Source organism: Balaenoptera borealis, assembly GCF_965194805.1.
Source record: "Balaenoptera borealis genome assembly, chromosome: 1".
Lineage (NCBI taxonomy): Eukaryota > Metazoa > Chordata > Mammalia > Artiodactyla > Balaenopteridae > Balaenoptera > Balaenoptera borealis.
This window is the reverse complement of record NC_138860.1, coordinates 16,350,974-16,369,798: the sequence shown is the minus strand read 5'-3', so window position 1 is coordinate 16,369,798 and position 18,825 is coordinate 16,350,974. Positions and strand designations below refer to the sequence as shown.

Here is an 18,825-nt window from a genome sequence, read left to right as displayed (position 1 = left end):
TAATTTGGCTTCTGATCAGATGCCAAGAACCTTTTCTGTTTTCTCCTCAGAACCATAAGACGTCAGGCAATTTTGGAGAAGGATATACAATAAAAGACTAATGAGTGAAAGTGGATTCAAAAGAACTGAAATAAAATGGGCTTTTAATCTTGGATATTTTATCACTGCGTTTCTCCATTTGGCTTCTCCGACTGCAGTGTGTTTGAATGATCAGCTCAGAAAACAGGGTTTCACTCGGAAGCAGAATTTCTTAACCTGGTATTAAATTGAAACAAGTAAATGAACAGGGAATCTTCTTTTCCTCTTCTTATTCAGGAAATTTTTGCAGAACCCGCAACCAACCACAGACTTACAAATCTAGCAGTAACCAGGCAAGGTTGTCAAAGGAAGAGAGAGCTATGCAAAGGTCCTGTGGCTGCCCATTGTCAGGGTCTGATAATGTGGTTCCATGGGCATGCAGCCTGTTACTTTGACTTGGAAATTCTTCTAGAGGAAAAGTTAAATTTAGGACATGTTTATGCGGAATATAGCTTGTCCTTAGTCATTTCTGTGGTTCATTGTAGTTAATTTGATTTCGTTCTTGTTTAATCATCACACTCTGTATTTTTGCAGTTGTGTCTTTCCAAGGGCAAACATATCTGCTTTGTTAAGAACCAACATAAAAACTAAGATGATAATCAGCAGGAGCCTTTTTAGTGGTGCTGTGAGTTGCTTTGAAATTCTTTGAAAAATCAAAAATCTATGGCATCAGAATTGGTACTCAGTATGACTACAAGTCATCTCATTACATGAACTCATTATAATGAAAATTCCTACTGGCCAAAAGGACATATAAAACCCAGCTAATATCCTGCTTATTTCATGTTATATTTAACATCACAGAATTCCAGTATGCCAAAGTAATTTGGGCACCATCTTAGAGCTCATTGGGCCTCATCCATTTCTCCCTAAGTACAGTGTAAATTCCTGGAGGAAAGCGACCGTGTGTCTTACATTTCTTTGTATCCCCTGTATTTCAGCTACCAATTCAGTCTTAGATGAGCAAAATCTGAGTCTGAATTTGAGACTGACATTTGAATTTGAGACACACAAATGTGTCTGCTATATCTATATGTAAAATATGTATATATATAAGACTATGTCAAAGTAAAATAATTTGTTTCTGAATTAGGTAAAGCTATGCATACAAGCTTCATTTCCATCAACACATAATCATGCTTATTTTGTATTTATGTTGATAATTAACTATGAAAATAGGAAATGGGAGAGAAATCTTTCCTCTAAGGGAATTCAACACCCATTCCAGGAAGTTTCCCACTACACTGCCACGGAGGAATTATAGAGGGACAGATGCTCTTCTAATTTAGAGATACATAAACTGCCAGAGAGACTATAAAGCTACACTATCCAATATGGCAGCCACATGTGGCTACTGAGCATTAGAAATGTGGTCAGTCAAAACTGATTGAAGTGGAAAATACACACCAGAGTCTGAAGACAGTATGAAAAACATAATGTTGAATAACTCATTCATTATTATTTTATTAAGTAGATGTTGACATGACAATATTTGGGATATGCTGCACTGAATATATTATTGACATTAATTTCACCTGTTTCTTTTAACTTTTTGAAACACAGTTACTAGGAAATTCAAAGTTTCCTTTGTGGCTCGCATTATATTTCTATTGGACAGAGCTGATAAAGAATGACTACCCAACTGAACACAGGTTGTTAGAACCAAATCGTTACCACAGACCCACTTGACCATTTATGTAAATATCACTTCCTGTTCATATAGGCTCTAATTATAAGACTGTCACATTTTTGTACATTTTTCCCTTCAAAAAAAATCAAAATGAACAACTACACATGGTTAAGCATTTCATTTTCATTATGCTTTTTGTAAAATGATTTTGTAAGGCAAACCAAGAGTGTCGCTTGACCTGGCATTCTAAGATTTGAGGTACAAAAAAAATAGATTCACCCTAGCAGTTTGCAACCTTATTCATTGACAGATAGAAACCAACTGCAAGTTTTCCTCAGATTAATAGTACACTCTTACCCTCTTCTCCTCTGGCCTTCATGCTGTTGCTTCATGGTTAACCCCAATATCAGTATGTCCTCGGAGTCACTCCAAATGCTCTAAATCAGCATTTCATGTTTATACTTTTTCACAACTCTAAAATCCAGCTGCAGCTTCTGACCAATGACATCACAAGTACCAAGGCACAGGTTAACTGACAACTTCTTTTTCTTTTTAAAGATAAGCAAATAATGCTCCCTTCTACAGCTGATGGTATTTTAGATTTGATCCAGCGTGGTGAGTCATGTAGGGAAGCTTTATGAAATCTGGCTTTCAAGGCTCCACCGCATACACCATGAGCTGTAATATTTTGGGGGGTGCAGCTTGGTAACCTGCTCTCATTAAACACTCTCTCTAGCACCAGCAACTCAGGGAACCACTACTCTCAAGTCTTGTTTATCACAGTGTGGGCACCCTGACCGACGATGTCAATTTAATCCATCTGCAAAACAACCAGTTAACCAATAACAATTTTTACTTAGTATGAATAATTGTTAGGCACTGGGCCGGCCACAAGAAATAGGTAAGACAGTCCTTTTTCCAAGGAATTTATAATTTGCCTTTCACAGTGCAGCGGGATTTTCCAGCATTTTCCTGAACATCAAATACTGTATTACTGGGCTTCCCTGGTGGCTCAGTGGTTGAGAATCTGCCTGCCGATGCAGGGGACACGGGTTCGAGCCCTGGTCTGGGAAGATCCCACATGCCGCAGAGCAGCTGGGCCCGTGAGCCACAACTACTGAGCCTGCGCGTCTGGAGCCTGTGCTCCGCAACAAGGGAGGCCACAATAGTGAGAGGCCCGCGCACTGCGATGAAGAGTGGCCCCCACTTGCCACAACTGGAGAAAGCCCTCGCACAGAAACGAAGACCCAACACAGCCAAAAGTAAATAAATAAATAAATAATAATTTAAAAAAAAATACTGTATTACTTCCGTCCACCTAGACAATCAAAGGGAAGCATCGTTCAGTGAAGAGTTGACTACTACCTTCCTGAAGAGACAAGATTGTCGGCTGACCACTCTGGAGGGCAAAGCACCTTTTGGTTAGAAGGGGGACTGCAGGTCCAGGCCTGTGGCAGGGATGTAATTTGAAAGCTAGAGCACAAGATACATGGGAGGTAATGAATTCCCATTTTTGAGTTAATTAAGGCTTTAATGGTTATAAGGACCAAAGTTTCTCCTTAATTCCATACCAACTGAGGACAGCAATTTTAGTCACTTTTATGATGTTGACCTAAGGTGCAAAAAAGGGGAAAAACGCCTGACAGTACTAAGGATCCCATGTTAACCTGGTCACTCTGAGCCCTAGGCCAGGAGAACATTGCTATCCCATTGCTTAAGTGATCTCCTAACTCTAACCTAGCTGCTGGATGTGGACCCATCAACCTGTTGAGGCCCTAGAGGGGCCATTAGGAGGAAGATGAAAGCTCACATTCACAGAAATGCAGCTGGAATCTGGAATCTGAAGCACTCTGGGAATGCAGGCAGTTATCCTAGATGTCCTATCCAGAGAACTAGAAGGCCCTTTATGTGGCATCCATTGAAGAGTGGAAGGAAGGAGCTTTACCTCCTTCCCAGGAGAAGTTTTCTCTTTGTCCTGTCACATGTGGTTGAAAGTTTCCATTGGAGATCCCTTTGGGTTAAGATATTTTCTCCTCTGGCCTGCAAATGCACTCAGTAGATAGGACATATTAAACTATCATAAGTCATCCATACCTTGAAGTGAAATACTTACTAATTCATTCAACCATTATTTATTGAGTCACAAGTATAGGTCTAGGCACTATGTTAGGCCCTGGGGAGATAATGTAAAGCAAAAGCAGATACAGCTCCTAATCTCACAAAGTTTACAGTCTAGTAGTAGAAACAGTAATAGAAAAAATTGCAGCAATGAATGCATAGCACAGGTAAATAAAAGAAAAGAACATCACCTTATGCACTAGTCACTAGAAATTAGTAAGAGAATTGAAACTAAACTAGGAGGTCAAGGACGGAAAGCTTCTTTGAGGAAGTGACCCTTGAACTCTATCTGAAACAAGAATAAAGGTGTAGGAATTGCCTAGGTAAAGAAGGAAGGCAGTGTTTGAGCCTAACTAGAAGAGATTTCCACCCTCCTAAAGACAGATTTTGTTTGATAGGATTTCTTGTTGCAAAACCAAGGAGGATGGTATATGAAACATGAAAATACCTTTGCTAGATTATTTCTGGTGTGTTTTTCAAATGAAACTTTGCATATTTCGAGAACTTAATAATTTAATTGTCAATAATGAATAGAATTTATTTAAGAGGGTAGAGAGTAGGTAAAGCTTAAACAATGGAAATCTACAGGTAATACGTATATATATTTAAGAAGACACTTCATTCTCTGAACCAGAATTTTTTGGGAGCATATAAAATTAATGTGTGTGTGCATGTTTCATTTCTAGTACAGAGGTTGCTGAAATAAGAAATGCCTGGTCAGGGGAAAAGATAAAAAGATGATAAAAGCCCAGAAGAGAAAGGATGTAAGGGTTTAGACAATCCATTCTCAGTGGTGGTGGGAGAAGTCAAAATTGAGAGAAGGGAAAATAAGAGATTCTAAGTCACTAATGGTTGGACAGTATAAGATTTTCCAAATGATGGAAATTGAGGCTGTTGAGTCATTGTTGCTGTATAAATCTTCTAAATAGAGTAGCATGAAAAGACTTGTTTTTTTCCTGAATGAACTGCATTGATCCAAATTATGTATAGCAAGTATGTTTCATCTTACATGCCGAGTCCTATAGATCAAAAGTACATACTTAAGAATTGAGTTTTGGATACAGAAACCGCATCTGGGCTTAGCAGGAAAGAGGACCCGAAATGATTAGCAAAGTCTGTCATAGACAAGGGAATTTGTTATCCCTGCTCTAAACAGTCTCATTCACCTGCATTTTACATGCTTTTCTCTTTCTTTGGGCCTCTTAGAGCTATTGCAAGAGATAAGAAAAAGGAAACCATTTTTTAGATCTTTAAAAATTGCTATTATTAAAGAACCAATGTTAACTCATCAGGATTGTTCTTCTTTTAATGATTTTAGAGAAGAAATAAAATCAGCAAACAACAAAGGCAATTTCCATAACAGAAAGTTGAAATTTCTAAAGAAATTTGCATATCCAGTGGTGGGAAGTGTCGGGTCTTTTTTGGACTCAAATCCCTTATGTCACACCAGGGCAAGAAGGGTAATGTTTATAACATCTGAATCTCTGAACTGGTGAATAAAAGATATCAGTGTTACTTAGCTGAGACACGAATACATATTCATAACAATGGCACATGCATAGCTAATTGAATGACTTTTGTTAATATTAAACTAGATATTCATGGACATGTGCCTTTTTTTATAATGAAAATACTGCCTTGGGCTACTTTTGTTTTTCTTGTCTAGAACAATTTATGTGCTTTCAGTGAAATGAATATAAGCTCCTATTCTCATGACAAAAGAATTCACCATTAATTTGAGAAAAGAATTTCTTTATTCCCTTTGTGGTATACTTTATTGAAAAGTCAAAACCTAAACCTATCTTGCAATTTTTGTTCATGCATTATGTTTAATTTCAGCAACACATTCAATGTCTATAAATAGATATTTCTTGGATTATTAGGACCAGATGTATTGTTATCAAGTCCATAAGGGATTTTCTTTTGATTAATTTAAAAAGTAATAAAAACAAAGGGAAACAAAATAAAATTCCCATGTGGCTGTTTGTGTGATGTGTGAACCTAATATTTTCCCTACTTCCTCAGTCTTGTTTCCCCATCTTTTTTCTTTCTCCCCTTTATTTCCTTAGGTGCACGGCAATGGATATTTGTCAGTCATTGGCTGCTTAGCATTTATTCTCTTCTTGTAACAGGACCCTGTCTTCCTTTTGGAAAATGAGCTCCTCTTTATTGGGCTAGTCCTATTTCTGCCTCCCACTGAATCCACTCTGTCCCTGGCACTGGCGCCATCAAGGGGGCTGGCAACAACCTTAGTTTGACCAAGTAGATCTTTAAATGTTAAACAAGGTAGACAGGGCCAGCATGAGCTCTTGGGGGTCTTCCATCTAGCTGTCATGGTGGCAGTGTTTTGACCAGCCTGTTTCTGCTACTGACATGACTGCTCTGTTTTCTGCTTCTTAGACCTCCAAGCTTCCTTGGTTTCTGCTCATTGACCAGCCCTTTCTTCTACCTCCAGCCAACTTGATGAGCTCCCCAATATCCTCCCAACAAATTCCCTTTATCATAAAGTAGCCAATCTAAGAAACACTGACACATACTCATCCATTCCCTACTGTATTCTCTTTCTACTGAGTGATGGCATTCATAGTTCAGCATCAAGGTTATACAGTAGCCCCCCATTGGATCCCAGTTTGCCAGTGTATTGATTCATTCCTTAATATTTGCCTGACATGGCCTGATGAAAAACTTCCGTGACTTGACTAATGCACTGAACATAGGGGTGTATAAAATTCACAGTATGGCCCAAGTGTTCCTCCAATTCAGTCACTCTGTAGTGATGCCAATTGAATTGAATTGAACTTGAAACAGTTGAAGGAACTAGATATATCACATCAGAGCCTCAGTGTCACTCCTTTGTTGTTTTCAGGGCTTGGAAAACCAAGAGATAATCTATAAAGGCCTGAAAATATACACAGGGCTTGGTTGCTATATAACCTGCTACTTATGGCTTGCTCATAGGACTCATTCTAGGACAGTGATTTCCAAACTTGGCTGGTGATCAAAATTACCTAAGATCTTCTGTAAAAACTCAAGTTGAAAATCCCAACCCAATTCAGGATGTTCTGAGCCACTAGGTCGGGGTTGGAATCAGTATTAGCAAATGTGTGCAATCTAAAGAGAGGAGGACTGCAGTAGGGGACCCAAAATGAGATGATTTCAGTAATCCAGAGAATTTTGAAGTTCCAAATTAAGGCAATAATAATAAGAAATGAATAAAAAGGAATGGATTTGAAGTATATTCAAGAGGTAAAATAAGACAGCCATGTTTATGATTAATTTAATGGGGATAAAATAAATAGGGTCAAGCATGAATTTTTTAGCTTATATAACTGGATAAGTAGAGTCTCATTGTTAAGACAAAAAATACTAGAGGAAGAGAAAGTTTATAAAGAGGTATGTTTAGACTTAATGAAAGTTTTCTTGTGATGTCCAGGAAAAATGTTCAGCATGGAAGCATGGTCTGAAGCTCAGGTTAGAGATAACATCTAGAGATACAAATCTGAGCACTAACTGCATACAGGTGATGGTTCTAATCTTAGGAAGGATAAGATCATTCAAGGAAGGTTTGGAAGAGGAAGAGTGTTGAGTCAGGATTAACCTACCAGGAACACTAACATTTAAGGAGCATTAGGAGAAGAAACCTGGGAAGAGATCTGAGATGAAATGTCCAGAAGAGGTGAGAAAAGAAGTAAGAATGGACAAAGAAGAGAGGGCTATGAAAGAGGAAGCAGTCAACAGTGTCAGCCACCATGAAGGTCCATGAATATAAAGAATGATAAATGCAGGTTGAATTTGCAGAAGAGCTCAGTATAGTTTTGACTGAGATTGTCCAAGTTTGGGAATAAACTTCAGGCAGAAGTGTGTTGAAGAATCACAGAGAAGGGGACTACACATGTAGGCAAGTCTTTCAAGAATCATCAGGTACTATAAAATAGATAACCAACAAGGACCTACTTTTCAGCACAGGGAACTATAGTCAATATTTCCCATTTTTGAAAGAAATACATATAGAGGTAAGAAATATCTCACTCTTCTTGTTAAGAAAAAAAATCAGCATAAGTGCAGTGGTAAATGGCTACTGTCATATGGCCTCCATGTGAAGGATACAATAGAGAGTAGTGGAGACTGGGATTAAAGAGAGCATCCTACACCACCTAAAGGGCTTCAACAGAGGGAGACATGCAGGAATGTGAGCCCAGGATCACCTAATCTTCTGACTCTTCAAAAGAAGCTGTAAACATTATTTACAATGGCCAAGACATGGACGTGTCCATCGACAGATGAATGGATAAAGAAGCCGTGGTATATATATACAACAGAATACTACTCATCCTTAAAATAGAATGAAATTTTGCCATTTGCAGCAACATAGATGGACTTGGAGAGCATTATGCTAAGTGAAATAAGTCAGATAAAGATAAATACTGATATTGCTTATATGTGGAATCTACAAAATACAACAAACTAGTGAACATAATAAAAAAGAAGCAGACTCACAGATATAGAGAACAAACTAATGGTTACCAGTGGGGAAGGGGAAGAGGCAATATAGGAGTGGGAGGGAGTGGGAGGTACAAACTACTTGGTATAAGATAGGCTCAAGGATGTATTGTACAACATGGGGAATATAGCCAATATTTTGTAATAACTGTAAATGGAAAGTAACCTTTAAAACTTGTATAAAAAATTTTAAAAAGAAAAAGAAACAAAAAAGAAGAATGTTGAAGGAAAAAGAGGAATAGTAGTAATTGACTTAATCAAGATAACATGATTTATCATAAAATTATAATTACACCAAAAAAAAAAGAATCATCAGGTACTGTATTCCGCTTAAATCTTCCATCCCATTTATAGGCCAATCCTGAGTTCACAAAATGCCAAACATCTAAATTCAAAGTTATCATTCAGTCAGATTCAACTCTATGGCAGAGATATTTAGCTATTCATCAAAAATTCATGCTCCCCCTTTCATGGTATAGCATTGTTCTTGGTTGACATCTGTGGAGCTTCAGACATTTCCAGCAGCCTTTGTATTTAAGTGCGGCCATAAGACTAGATCTCACCAATGTGATGAGAGTAGAAGTGATAGTTGTCACTTCCTGTCTGAGGCTTTTAAGAGGCAGGATTCTCCACTCTTTCTTTTCTTTTCTGTCAGTTGTATGCCGAGGACTCCAAACTCCAAGGTCACGGCAGAGCACAGATGGAAAGAGCCTGTGTATCCAGATCATTCAAGAGGAAAGCCACCAACCAACCAGGAACATCTGCATTGGGTTATTATGTGTTAAGTTACTGAAATGTTGTTGTATATTTGTTTAACAGCTTTAAAACAAACCATATCTGAGTATGATATGGGCCAAACTTACAGATAATTGACTCTTTCTCTCTCTCTCTCTCTATATATATACATATACACACACACATATAAGTAAAGCTTATACCATTTATATTTATTGATATGAAATATCTATCTATCTACCTATTTATAGAGAGAGGCATCATAGAAATATAGATTGTAACATTTGTTTGATACAAATCTGAGACACCATGGTCCATCTTCCAATTCATTGTTTACAAACTTTACTAATTTAAACTTTAATGATACTATTCAAAAGTAACAAGTGGTGTTAAAAACTAAATTAACTAATTAATTAATTCAATTCAGAAAACAAATTAAGATCGTCTGGTAAATAAAATGCTACTCTTTCCACTAGAAGATTAAGTCTTAATGATCCACCAATTATTATTTTCCTTATGGGTTACATTAAGATATCTTCAATTCATTATTTCTGCTCAGATAACTGTTTGATAGTATGTCTATGTACCAAAATAATAGAAATGAAGGTGCAATGTTCTTTTTTCTTTTTTTGGCCACACCGTGTGGCTTGCGGGATCTTAGTTCCCTGACCAGGGATCGAACCCATGCCCCCTGCATTAGGAGAACAGAGTCTTAACCACTGACCACCAGGGAAGTCCCACAGCATTCTTTTTTTTAAATGCCATATTAAAAGTAATGCAAGTTTTTGCTCTGGAGCCAGGGCACCCACATTAAGGCTCTCCTCCATAAGAGTGTGTGGTTGAGGGGCGTGTGGAGCTAAAGTCCTCTCCTGCTCCACTTACAAACTGTGGACCCAGGTGAAGACTTCATCCATGCAGGAGAAGGGAACATCTTTTTCTAACTTGTACAAAAGCAATATGTGGGCTAGCGATGATCCTTGATAGGGACACTTTCTTTCCCCCTTAATCTTGTAACTCATTTTGTACAAATACATTGAAAGCTACATTTTCATTTTTAATGACTTCATAGGTTTGATTAATGTACACATCAAATTACTTTAAAATATTTGCTCTTACAGGTAATACTGCATTGATAATGCATCCTTGTACATACGTGTGAGGATTGCTATAGGGTAAATTCATCAAACTGGAATTGCTGCATCATAGAGTCAATGTATTTGTACATCAAATTACACTCTATAAATGTTGGGCTAATTTACAGTCCTTCCAGCAATACATGAAAGTGCCTGTTAAGTCTCACTTCCAACAACTAATGTGCTATCTGACTTTTGATCTTTGCTAATTTGATGGGTGAACAGCCCCCTCTAGAGTAGTTTTATTTTGAATTACACTTTTTATGAGGGTAGGCTCGTTTCATATGTTTGAAAACCAATTTGTGTCTTTTTCAGTGAACCATCTTTTTATTTGTATGATAAGCCTTTATACATTCTTTCATTTTCAGCCTTTCTTTGTCAATGTGCTTTAAATGTGTGCTTATTATATATATCATATGTTTGGACTTTATATTTTGATACAATTTGAGAGTTTTTATCTTTATTTTTAAGATTCATTTATTATTTATTTATTTATTTATTTAATTTATTTTTTGGTTGCATCCGGTCTTAGTTGCGGCACACAGGATCTTTGTTAAGGCAAGCAGGATCTTTTGCTGTGGCGCAGACTCTTCATTGTGGCGCGTGGACTTCTCTCTAGTTGTGACGTGTGGCTTTCTCTTCTCTAGTTGTGGCACATGGGCTCCAGAGCATGTGGGCTCTGTAGTTTGTGGCATGTGGGCTCTTTAGTTGTGGCGTGCGGGCTCAGTAGTTGCGCCTCGCAGGCTTAGCTGCCCCGCGACATGTGGGATCTTAGTTCCCTGACCAGGGATCGAACCTGCATCCCCTGCAATGTAAGATGGATTCTTTACCACTGGACCACCAGGGAAGTCCTGAGAGTCTTTATCTTTTAATAGGAACGCTTATACCATTTATATTTTTTGATAAGAAATACCTTTCAGTTCTGTTACCTTCCTGTTATTCTTCTTATTTTTATGTGTTTTCCAATCTTTCATTGTATTATTTAATTTTTCTTTGCTCTTGTTAAATACAAGTTTCCTTCTGCATATTTGCATTCTATTTTTAATCTAGTGACATAATTTACAACTAAAATTTATAAAATATAACACATCTTCTGTTTCTTTAGACAGCATCTACTGTCTCCCTACTTTAAGTAATGGTAAAACTAGCATATTTGTGTTTCTTCTCACCTCCCATCCTCCTTCCATTTAATCATATTATCGTTATTAGCTTTTCTAGAACTTTCTTGTGTTTCTGTAAATATGTTTAAACATATACTACTTAATTTATCAGATTTAGATTTTTTGACACCCACCTTTCCCTTTCCCCCACTATAAAAGGTGACAATACCAAGTTATATACACTGCCTCCCTCCTTCTCATCCCTTTCCTTCATTATACTGTTTTTATTGGAGTGATTTCAGAGAGAAGAGAGAAAAGATACTTTTACTGTCTTATTTTATAATTGGAAGTCACTATTCATTTTTGTCTATTTCATAGTACCAGGTACTTTACTTTGCATGTAGTAGTTACTCAATATATCTAAAAGATTGAACTTGACTTGTCCATGGTTAAACTGGCCTGGAAGAATAACTTAATCCATTTGAACATATATACTCAATTATAGTTAACAACTAGAGTCCTTCACGTACAAGGCAGAACATTTAACTGAGCTCATCATGTGGCCAAGGGCAGACCAGTGCTCATACTCTCTGCAGGCAGACAGATCCCAAATATGACCCCTAACATGGGCTGATCCATGCCATCCCAGTTCCTCCTCCAAAGTCATCAGTCACATTATGGTGGGGGAAATGAGGCAGTGTGCGAGAGGCCAAACGTTTTTTGCTAGAGAATGTCTCTGCATATGGAAGGAAACATCCGGAGAAGTGAATGTGTCGTGTACACATCCCCTACCTTTCCCCTATCTTAGTATCTCACCTGCTTCCTATGGTTCCTGGATAAGCCAGGCAGCAGCTAATAACTAATCACAATAAATAATTCTAGAAGGAAGGTAACTATATGAGGACACAGTATCCCATAATTACTTATATTTTGGTCTTTGAGATTGTGACAGGCAGAACAGTAACCCCCAAAGATTTCCACACTGTGCCTTAATCAGTAGAACCTTGGACTATGTTACAGCAAAAGGGTCTTTGCAGATGTGATTAAGGTTACAAACCTTAAAACAGGAGATTATCCTGGATTATCGGGTGGGCTCAATCTAATCACTTGAGCTTTTAAAAGAGGAAGGCAGAACAGTCAGTGAGAGAGATGTGGCAGAAAAAGAGGACACAGAAGAAAAGCAGTAGTGCAATAAAAGTTCAGTGAATTGTTGCTGGCTCTGAGATGCAGGGAACAACATGCAAAAATTGCAGAGAGGCGACTAGGAGCTAAGGGCAGCCACTAGCAGATAGCCACAAGGAGATAACGCATCAGTTCTACAACCACATGGAGCTGAATTCTGCCAACAACCAGAATGAGATTGGAAGTGAATTCTTAGAGCCTCCAGAAAGGAACACAGCCCTGCCCGCACCTTCATTTCTGCCCTGTGATACCCTAAGCAGAGTATCAGTCTGCTGTTTCTGGACTTCTGATCTAGTAAACTGTGAGATAATAAATTTATGCTGTTTAAGTAGCTTAGGTTTGTGGTAATGTGTTATGGCAATGATAGAAAACTCCTACAGGGATAATTCAGGCAAAATCAAAATCCACTTTGGAATCTGGTGGTCCACAATAGCTGTTCTCAAGATCGATGTAGCTCAGCCTATGATATGTAGACACTTGATGGACAGGTAACTGCATAAATCAGCATGTAAGCATAAATAGACTTGAAGATCAGGAGCTTAAAGCAGGGGTCCCCAACACCTGGGCCGTGGACCGGCACCGATCCGGGCCTGTTAGGAACTGGGCCGCATAGCAGGAGGTGAGCGGCGGGCAAGCCAGCGAAGCTTCATCTGCCGCTCCCCATCGCTCCTCATCGCTCACATTACCGCCTGAACCATCCCCCCAACCCACATCTGTGGAAAAATTGTCTTCCACAAAACCGGTCCCTGGTGCCAAAAAGGTTGGGGACAACTGCTTTAAAGTATCTCCGTACTCTTAGGAAGCAACATAAATAAAGGCAGTTGGTAATTTCCTCCATTCATCTGATAGATTCAAACATCTTAATGAGTTGCAGGCTTGGTTTTCCTCATTTACGTGAAAATGCAAATTCATAATATAACTTTTGACAGCTCCCTCCTTCCCAATCACACCAACTGAGTCATGAAGGTAAGCTCTGTGAGTCAGAAGAAAGTAAGGTCTAGGAGCTGACCACATCATCTGTCTTCACTTGATATCCTGCATTTCCCCAATAGCACTGTTAACAGTGAAAGTGTACATTTCTATCTGTAGGGTGAGTTGATTTGGTCTTGGAGAATAAACTAAACCTGTAGATACCTTGTTCAGATGGCTAAATGATAGTGGCAATCTAAAAGTAAATCAAAAGGAAAAAACTTGCCTACCAGCCTAATCCCTCATGTTAGTATTATTATTAATTATATTGTTGCATATCAAATTATCCAAATTCTTTGCTTTGCAGATACTTATTTCATTTCCATCTCCACAATACTCTTGAATGGAGATTACAGATGAGCATGGAAGCACAGAGAGGTTAAGTGAATTAACCAAGCAAACACAGCAAGTTCCTGGCAAAACTGGGGTTAGTACATAAGTTTTCTTAATCCTACCTATGGTTCTCTTCACTCTGACTTTTTTTTTTTCAGAATAAGTAAATCCTCTGTGTCTTTTAAAGGCCCAGTCTGATGGATGGCCCTAAAACTCATCCACTGCCTTTCATTATTATCCAGTGTTTTACCAGCCCACACTATAATGATTTCTCTTTTTCTCACAGTATAACAAACAAATAAAATTTTGAGACAAACATTTTTGTTAATTAACGGAATTTTTTCCCTAAACTTATAATTGTTATTATCGCTTCCTTGAACAATGATGATTTACCAATTAACATATGGGGAATTAGGCCTCATTGTTAGTTTCCTTCCTGCATGTTATGTAGCACTCAATAACTCAATGACTCTTACTTTGTTTTCTGTTTTGGTGATGGGATGCCATCTTTGTTCTGGGCTCCCATGCAGAAAAGAATCAATCCCTTTAAATGAGAAGATAGAAGTGTAAAGAGGAATTCCATAAACATGAAACAGAAGAGGTTTAGTGATTTTTGTACCGGGTAAAATCTGTTCTCAGAGGATCTCTTTGAAGGAATAAAAAAGAAGGAGATTTTCCCTGTAAACCTTCTAGAAAATTTGACTTTTGTACTATATGCAAACTATTACCCATCCTGCAAGTAAATTAAACTTGAATCTTAAAAAGAAAAAGTGAATAAAAATAAAAAGTTATGCAAACAAACACACAGAAAACAAGTAAATGAACAAAAAGAGGAATATAGCCGTAGCAGACAGTGGTCTGCCCAGATTCCCAGGATCCATTTTTACCTTGTCTGTGCTCTCCCCCACCATGCCCACTTTCTCTGTGCTCGCCCTTCGAGGGACCAGTGCCGGCAGCTCTACCCTCAAGAGCCCTTGGGCTACTGGAGTCATTTTATTCTCACTGTACAGAGAATTGGAAGTATCTAGGGGTTTACATTCTGGCTGATGGACGTTGTCCAAAGACTGATGGATGCAGAAGTACCAAAGTCTAGCTCCCTTGCTTCAGACTGGGATAGTTGTGAGGTGTCACTTAGATTCCAGAGTTCCTCTCAGAGATCTACCTTCTGAGAGATTTCTGCCTGAGACCACACCAGTGCTGGCTTTTTTCCCTTTTTCCAACCTGTTTCCCACTCTTTTACCAGTCTTCCTGGAAGCATTTTTGGAAACTATTTGCAAATGAATGCTCATCTCAGGAACTGCTTCTGCAGAACTCCCCTAAGATAGTTGGTACCATCAGTGGTCCTAGGAAGCCGACTCTAGGGACCAGATTCCGGAGTTAGCTATTCAATGGCCATCTGAAAACAAAGCCCCCTTTGTTGGTGTTGGGTAGGGGAGTGACTATTGCTGGCATTAGCACACATTTACTAAGACTTTCACCTGTGTTAAGTTGAGCTGGCACACAGATGGGAATGATGCTGTCATTCATACAACATTGCATGCATTTGAAAGATATGGGCGAAGCAGTGATTACAAAAACTGTGAAGTGGTTAGCTGTTTCTGAGTGCTATTAATGCATCAAACTGAGAAAAATGCAAGCTTAGGTCAGTCAATTACCAACTTAAGGCACAGTAGGAAAGCCAGCAGGCCTTTAAGAGTGTGAAAAGGGACCCTCCCCTTGCGGCAGGGGAAAGACTGTGCTGAAGACCAGACTTGATTGTAAGAGTAAGAGAACCTCACAGAAGACTGAACTTAACAGTCACAGTGAATTCCCTGTACAAAATCAGGGCTCCAGTAAGGAAGGAAGGGGACCCTGAGACTCAAGACAGATAATCTGAACAGATGTGCTATAGAACAGTGAATCCCTAGAGTCTACCGAACCCTCTGGACCTGCAAGATTGCCAAAGTCCCTTTTTCTAAAGGAAAGCAGTCCCCTTCGTGTCTGGAGACTTTTCAGAAGCCTCAACTAAGGCAGATGCACTGAAAGGCAATACTTGCTCTCCTCATGATCTGTCCCCACCCTTCTCCCTGACCTCTAGATAGAAAACTAGGGTCAAGCCTCAGCATGACTTAACTGGGGAAATTTTGGCTTGATTAAAGGAGGAAGAAATTATTTGCGAAAAGGTCTATAGGACTTGGGTAATACGTACTCTCTGGTCCCGGGAGAGCAGGCCTGGAATTAAATACTGAGGATACCAAATCAGGGTGGTTGATAAGGGGGATTTTATTAATATAGGGCCACTGTCCTGTGACTCAGTATTTAACACTCTGGCAAGGGCCCCTGGAGCCGGTCCTAATAAGTCACCGGAATAGCTCTTGGAAGCTTGGAACAAATAATGACCTGGCAGATTGTTGAGAAAAGGATCAAAAGATTTAGAGGTATAAGCATGATTCAGTTCCCCATGAAGGCCCAGCGAAAAGATCCTTCACTAGAGCAATGAAGAAAGCACTCGGCTGTAGGGCATAGTGTCATTGTTACATTCAAGAGTGGTTGAGAGGAATCTAGAATGGGTGGCAGAAGTGGGAGATGGTAAAATGTCATCCCTTCAGGACCAGTTGCAGCAGGAGAGACTGCACCTTGTTCAACGACTGTCACATTTACAGTTTTCCCCAGAAATTTTGAGCAACCTTCAAGAAGTTTTAATAGAATGGAGTGAACTCGACAGGAGATGTGAGAGGGTTTGAGCAAGGGCAAGGGGTGGGCTGTAGCGGAAAATATTGATGCTTTTGTCTGGTCCTCTCAGATTTCTTGTGATATTTTCTGTGCACAACCTACGCTGCCTCTGCACTGACTTCTGTGTCTTTTAAAGTCTGGAACTTGAGACTCTTCTTTGGAGGACTGCCCTCAGGCTACTAGAGCTGCTTTACTGTACACCCAGGAGTCAAAACGTGCATGCTTGGGGTTTACCTTTTCCCTGGGTTGGCTCTTGACAAATGACCATCAGACACTAGAATGTGAAAGTCCAGCTCCCTTGCCTCTGTTTGGGACAATTCTGAGGTTTCTTTATTCTCTAGATTTCTCCTGAGGGACCAGGCTGAAGCCCAAGCTTTGTAGCACTTTGCCTGAGAGCACACTCTGCCTGGCTTCCATCCTTTCCCTGTCCTGGTTCTTGAGTCCTTACTGGTCTCCCCAGGAAGCACTTCCTGAATAAATCACTTACAGAGGATCTTCATATCAGGGTTTGCTTCTGGAGAACCCAATCTAGGACCTAATATTTTAGTCTCATATATTCCTTTTTTTTCATATATTTAAAAAAAAATTTTTTTTAATAATTTTTTAATTTTAATTTTTTTTCATTGAAGTATAGTTGATTTACAATGTTAATTTCTGCTCTACAGCAAAGTGATTCAGATATATGTATGTGTATATATATATATTCTTTTCCATTATGGTTTATCACAGGATATTGAATACAGTTCCCTGTGCTATACAGTAGGACCTTGTTTATCCATTCTATATATAATCGCTTACATCTGCTAATCCCAGCCTCCCACTCCATCCTTCCTCCAAACCCCTCCTCCCTGGCAACCACCAGTCTGTCCTCTATGTCCATGATTCTGTTTCTGTTTCATAAATAGGTTCATTTGTGTCATATTTTAGATTCCACAAATTCTCATATATTCTCGATGGAAGTAAATATCAGGAAGGCTTTTTGGACAGTAGTTTGGCAGTATTGCCAAAGACAGTCAACAGATTTTAAAGGTGTGTATAACTTTTGAACTATCCACCCCATATAAATATTTATGACAGTTAAGTTTAATGCAGTGTGGTTTATAACAGCAGTGAAACAGAATGAAAACAATCTAAATATACCCTAATAGGAGCTTTAGTAAACCATGATACATTCACATCATGGAATATTACTGACTGAAAGTCAAATTCTTTAAGAGACAAGAAACAGATGAAACACAAAATTTATTCCCATTTGTTCAGGATGGTCTTCACCATCCAACTTGCCCACCTCATATCTTCTATTATGTGGAAACTCGTTCATTCATAAACCTTACGGTGTATTAGGAGGCACTTCTAAATCATCTGGTAGTTAAATGGGAACAAAACTGCATTTGCAATGCCAAAATCTTGATTCATATCCCAGTTATTCTATTACTACCTATATGAAGCCTTAAGCAAATCACTTTACTTTCACAGCTATGAGAAAAATTTGTGTTTCTTCCATTATGTGGGCAATAAACAACTGGGCTTAATCCACAAAAGGGTGGGCTGTCTTCATTGCAGCAGGAGTCGGTAACCAAGATGTGTAGAAAATATTAGCCCCAATTAAGTGGTAACATGATCCACTGGTGTAATCAGAGGATCTAGGGTGAGGCATAGCAGCAGGGCTATAAACGTTAAATATTCTGTTCTGGAACGTCTAAGTACATTTGAAAGTAGGGGTATAGGAGAGATTGTCTGTTGTCCTTTAATATGCATTCTTTCCTTGATAGTAATAGAACCTCTGATTTGGACAAAAGAAAAAATAAGGACTACATTTCTTAGCTTCCTTTGTAGTTAAGGTAGCTATGTGATTTAAGATCTTCCAATAGGAGGCAAGCAAATAGAATGTGTAAATCCTGGGTGATGCCTTAAAGGGAAGGGAGGTTCCCTCGCCTTTTCTCATCTTGTGGTTGGAATGTGGACACAGTGGTAAGCTATCCTGAACTATGTAAAGGAAGATAATTCCCTAGAAATATTTTTATTTGTTAGTATTCAAAAAATACTGGCTGTTACAATGCACAGATTCTGGCACCTAGCAGGTACTTCAATAAATATTAGTTTATTTTTGTCTTAGTCTTCTTGGGCTGCCATAACAGACTATAACAAGCTGCTGTCTTAACCAACAGAAATTTATTTTCTCACAGTTCTGGGAGCCAAATGTCTCAGTCAGTTTGGTTCCAGGTGAGAGCTCTCTTCCCAGATTCTAGACAGCCATCTTCTCCCTGTGTCCTCACGTGGCCTTTCCTCTGGGCACAGAGAGAAGGAGAGCACTGTGTCTCTTCCTCTTTTTATC

At 38.9% G+C, this 18,825-nt stretch overlaps 1 protein-coding gene and 1 long non-coding RNA gene across 4 annotated transcripts in view; both read right to left on the bottom strand.

Annotated features, from left to right (window-relative positions):
* LOC309630682 overlaps window positions 1–18,825 on the bottom strand; it is a 440,591-nt gene that overhangs the window by 247,936 nt on the left and 173,830 nt on the right. The gene's annotated exons all lie outside the window — the stretch shown is intronic.
* LOC309630453 (uncharacterized protein) overlaps window positions 1–18,825 on the bottom strand; it is a 311,054-nt gene that overhangs the window by 175,121 nt on the left and 117,108 nt on the right. The gene's annotated exons all lie outside the window — the stretch shown is intronic.